The sequence below is a fragment of the Hordeum vulgare genome, chromosome 1H, assembly GCF_904849725.1.
Source record: "Hordeum vulgare subsp. vulgare chromosome 1H, MorexV3_pseudomolecules_assembly, whole genome shotgun sequence".
Classification (NCBI taxonomy): Eukaryota; Viridiplantae; Streptophyta; class Magnoliopsida; order Poales; family Poaceae; genus Hordeum; species Hordeum vulgare.
The window spans coordinates 216,829,312-216,835,311 of NC_058518.1; positions in this window are offsets into that span (position 1 = coordinate 216,829,312).

Here is a 6,000-nt window from a genome sequence, read left to right on the forward strand (position 1 = left end):
ATTACACAAAAATGGAATTTAGGTTGTGTCAATTGCTAAGCCTTTTTAATGTCTTCCTTGAAAATGATGGTTCGGAAAATTGTGCTTAATTGTTAGAGGTAGAATTTATAAAAATTATTAATGTGAAATCCTTCAATGACGAGAATGATAGGAATATTGTTAGTATGAAATCTGTGAATATCCATGATTGTAATGATATGCAAAGCCACAAGCTTGGGGATGATATATTTGATGAAGATAATATTTTTAGCCCCCCCTGAGTTTTGATGAGAAAATTTGTTATGATGAAAGAATGCCTCCTATATATGATGATTATATTGATGAAAGTGGGTTTGGAAGATTGTAAACTTTAGGAAGTGATGATCCCACTTTTGGAGGATGTTGACTCTTATTGGAACTAGCAGGGTGTCCCTTGCAAATGCGAGGGCATCATCTTTAATAATCCGAACATAAGGAAGAATTAATTTTATATCTTAGATATTTTTTATGGTTTTTCATATTAGTATTATTTATTGTTTAATTTTTCATGAATTATTTGATATACAAAATTATATGGTCCTATAACAACTGCAAATAATATGAAAAGCGAAAATCACATGTAATGTGACATTTTTAATGACATATAATTTCGAGTGAATGATTATTATGCCCTTTCTAAAGTACCATATAAGTCGCTATATGTATAGTTCATACATGATATTAGGTCAATACATAAACATAAAATTCATCAATGGATAATTTATTACTATACATAGTTTCTATTGGGGATTTTTTGCGGCGAGTTTCTTATTTGATGTTAGTTTAGTACGCGCTTTAACATCTAATTGTTGGTTAACACTACTACACCCGTGTGATGAAAGTCTATATGTTGTGATCGAAATAATGATGACGTTCCAATAGAGTAATAGTGCTCACTTGTGAATCAATGTAAATAAGAACTTCCTTGACAAAACGAAAAAGAAAAGATTTCCATTAATAAATAGGGCAAATATAAATGTTAGATTTTTCATTTTAAATTCCTTCATGTATTTTTATTCTTAGTAACTTAGCTGAATTAAAATACATATTATTTTCTTTTCAACGGTTTCAGTAGTATATTTACACATTGATATATAGTTGAAGTTAGAAAGTTTGCACGCAGACGGTTTCATTAATTTAATCATTTTCAATAATTATCTCCTTGTTCTACCCCCACTCTTAAATCCAATATTGCATAGTCATATTTGTATGTACTTATTGGTAGATCGCACTGGAATTCATATAGCCATCAAACTGAGTATTCCCTTTTCAATGCATTGCGAGCATACGTGTACTTATGATTGGTGCAGGCATGATGTCAATCTCATCCATGTGACTACATGCTATGTGTCCTCGGATAGAATCTATACCTTATATGTGTATACATGGCGAATAATAATTTTGTCATATTGCAAGGAAATATTGTTAATTTCAGTCGTTACAATTAAATCCAACTATAATCAAATTAATTAATCAGAGGAAAAGCATATGAATCCATGAGCCATATTTTTTATAAGCTTAGGGGCCAAGTATTTTTTAATGTAACACATGCAACTATACTATTGTCCTAAACTCTTAGGAAATTTCCTGCATTTTCCTCCTGGTGCCACCAAACAACGACTATGGTGGAATCATGTGTTTTCGATTCATATGGAAACAAAAATGGCATGACATCAATCTCGAATCCTATGAGATAAGATATGTCATTTGGTTCATAGGATGGGAGTTATTTCTTAGGTCAAAGTTAATAGGTTTTTTAGTTTCAAATGCGAAGCATAGGAGTTTATCCTATATAGTAATAGGAATTCATTCTTGTAAATCAAAGCGTTCCACATGGATTTGTTTTACAGGTATCCTATCCTATAGAATTCTTTCAAAACCCTATAAACCAAAGGAGGCCTTATTGGGTTCACTTCTATACAATGCTAATGAGCTGCCTCCGCCCCTCATTCCATATTGCTCTAAGGAAAATAAGTTCCATTAGATTAATCTCTAAATATCCTCTTTATTGGAAAAGGGTGTATTTAGGTCTTTGAAATTTATTTTGTTTCTTGAGTATCTAACTAAATACTAAAAAGATGGTGTAATTATATTTTCAGTTTACTCTTTTCTATGACTAAACTACATGTTCTAAAGAACAAAAGAGTGTAATAATTAAAGGGAGTGAGAGTTATCTCTGTGTTACATTCAGAGCCATCCGATTATAATGTTTTCTTCTATTTGTACTTACATGGATATGAATGATCGTATTGTATGGTTCTTACGGCCGATTTAGTGATCAGTGTTTCTTGGTCGCTAAGAAATGAGAAAGTGTAATCTATATCTATGTTCAATACAAAAATCATGAGTTAATTAGGATGTGATATTGTTCATATTACCTGTTCGAAATCATTAATCAATTTCCACGGGCCTCCATATAGTACGGTTGTGTTGTATGGTTCTTATTGCCGGCTCAGTGATCAATGTTTCTTGGTCACTAAGAAATGAGAAAGTGTAATCTATATCTATGTTCAATACAAAAATCATGAGTTAATTAGGATGTGATATTGTTCATATTAACCGTCCGAAATCATTGATCAATTTCCCTAGCTCTCCATATAGTACGGTTGTGAACAAAGTATTTCCTTGTAGTTACACCTATATTTTAGTTTGTTTCATGAGCTTATTTACGTATTCAAAAAAACTGTGCATGTCCTTCCTCTAAAGATTGTATATGCGTGTATTAATCTATTAGGAGTGTTCTCTTGTTTTAGGTGAAATTGTACTACGGTTATCAAATTCTTGTCCTGATAATTTTTTCAATTTAATGTTTTTAACTTTTCTATAGAGCGTAGAAGACCAACCTCTAAAATAGGTAGGCAAACTTTTCTATCTTTAACATACAATATTACCAGAAATAGTAATATTATCAAACTCAAAAGATTAGATTTTGGCAACGATAAATATAATAGTAACAACATACATTTAAATTTTCTTAAGATATGTTTATAAATGGCAGCCACGACACCTTTCTTGCATTCTTAGTCGACGTCGTCATCCATAATTGCCTTCAACAGTCAAATTGTTTGGACAATGATCTTCATCTTCACTCTCCACACATCATAGTTGACATCGGTTTGCATCGGGTACTAAATATGGATTTTGCGACGCGACATTATGTTGACAGCACCCGTTCCTCCACCATTGATGAAATACTTATCGCTTTTCTTCACCTTGTAATCGTTTTTATTTTTCCTTAGAGCCACCGTTGCCGGACTCGGAGTTGACCCAATTCTCCTCATTGTTTAGCATCATATATCATCGATACTTCGAGTACAAATTATTGATTTTAAGATCGCTAGATCGACACCCGGAAGCTACACATACGTACATGCAAAGCTAGCTGCAAGCACAAAGGCTAGCAGCTTAATTGATGAAGAGTCGCCTCAGTCATAGGTGCTTTTTTTTATTCAGCCGTAGGTGCTTATTAAGCTCATTTGCAAAAAAGGTTCTTATTAAGCTCCTGTGAATTGCCCAAACAATTGAGACCGTGCTTTTTTCGCTACTTTTTTTTTGGATGACTCGTACATGGTAGCTAGCGACTTTTCTCCTACAACACCCACGAATTGAGCGTGCCCTTGTCGCTGCTTTTTTTTTCCTTTTTAATTGACCGCACTTGTCATTGCTCTTTTTTCTCTACCGCACTTGCCATTCCTCTTTTTTCTCTATGTGAAGATGTTTTTATAACCAACTTACGTTGCTCTTTTGTTGTCACGCAAACAAAATTAAAAGGGGAGTGATCTGCGCCGGCGCGTCGGCCCAAATTTTCGGCCGGCCACGCGCGGTCCGCCCTATCCACCAACCCCGCGGGTCCGCACCGTTGGATCTTCGTGCAATATTTTTTCCCCTATGCAGCAAAATTTCGATGCGATGTAGCAATTTTTTTAACGGTTGCAATAAAAAATAAAATTTGTAGCAAAAAAATATCTACGTGATCGTAGCAAAAAAACCGAAGCTGATAGTGCGTGGTAGCAAAAGTCAAACGCCGGTTGTAACAAATATTTACGTGACGTGTATGCAACTTTTGTAGTGAACGGTTGCAACAAAACATGATGCCGGTTGTAGCAAAAATTAACACGGTTATAGCAAAAGTAAAAACATCGATTGTAATGAAAAATCCGATGAACTGGAGTTGCAATTAAACGTATATGCAGCTTTTTTACTGGGACAAAATATAGTAAAAAAACGTTTGCAGCAAATATGACGCTGGTTGCAACAAATTTAGACGAAAAATGTTGCATCCACTGACCAGCAAAGCGTCCGGGTGGGAAAAATGTTGCATGAGCCCGCGCGCGAGGGGGCTACCTACGCGTCGGTTCGGCCGGCGCGCCGTATGAAAACGATTCCCAAATTAAAAGATCCTTTTTTCACAGTTAAAAAAATCCCTTTTTATCTGTTCAATAATCAAGAGTCCAACTCACGCACATTTTAGATCAAAACTATCGTGGGTCCGCTTTTAGTTATGAGGATCTAAGGGTCGTATTCTATTGATTAATGAAGGGTCCACCAAATTAATGGTTAGATGTTTTTGATTAACGTGAGATTTTTAGCATAATTCCTTAATTTTGACCCGTATTTTTCTTTTAGTATATAATACGTAATGATAAAAGTGAATTTTGAAAGGTCATGACTTTATTTAATGATGAGTCCACTATTTTGAAAGAGGTTTCAATTGGCTACGACAAAAAAGTTGATATATTTGATGATTATTGTGATGGCCTATATGTTGTAAATAATAACTACAAAAGTGTCTTGAATTTTATGGCATTAATTCTGGACTACAATGTTGTCCAAACCGGAGTTCGGATGCAATCTCTAGACCAGTTTTGTTGGGAGGAAAATATCCGATTACGGGATTACGAGAATTGATGACGTGATTGAGTCCAACTCTTACCATATTTGATGTTTTTGGCCAAGCCACGACTTTAGGGACTTATGGGGTTGCGAGGAGTCCTTAGGAAGGTTCTAGAGGTGCCCAAGAGCCATTGGATCAAGGTTGCATCCATCAAAGGGGCATAGAGCACCACAGAGGCACATATAAGGAGGGGGAAACCCTAATTTCTTGGGAGCCACAAAAAACAATGAGTTTACCTCTCCCTCCACAGCCACCAACAGGGGAGAGGCTCCTCCATTCCAGCACCAAGACCAAGGAATAAGGGGGGCGCCGCCGCCCGTCGGCAGTGGCGTGGCCGTAACCCGTCGTCGGTGCCGTGGCCGCCGCCCGTCGGCGTCGCCGTGGCTGCCACCGCCTCCATCTCTCCAGGGTTGCACCTCCCCATCAACCACTCTCTACTTCTCACACTGATAATGTATGAGTAATCCTCCTCGGGGCTGAGGGTATGTATCAGTAGCTATGTGTTTAATATATTTCTCTATCTTGTTCTTGAGATGACAAAATCTTGATGTATCACGAGCTTTGTTAATATAGTTGGATCGAATGGTGTTCTTCCCTTGCTATCCTGTTGTGATCAATTGAATCTTTTTCTTTGAGATCTCATTATGTTGGGTTGAATAATTCGGGTTTGAGAATGCTTGATGTATGTCTTGCATGTGGATACCCATGGTGACAATGGAGTATTCTATTGATTCATTTGATATATGTTGTGGGATCAACTTGCGAATTCCAGTGACCTTGGGGATCTATGCATGGGAGTTGATTGCACATTTTCATCCTAGTTTCTCCAATAGAAATCTAGGGGGTACTCCTTGAAGTTCTTTATGTTGGATTGAGTATCATGAATCTGAAATTGTTTGATGCATGCTGAATAATTAACCCGCAGATACTTGTGGTGACATTGGAATATCTAGGTGAGATTACGGTTGATTGATATGTATCATAGGTGTTGATTTTACTACGAACTCTAGGGCTGTTTGTGACACCTATAGGAACAACCCAATAGATTGAACAGAAAGGATGACTTTGAGGTGGTTTGCTACCTACAC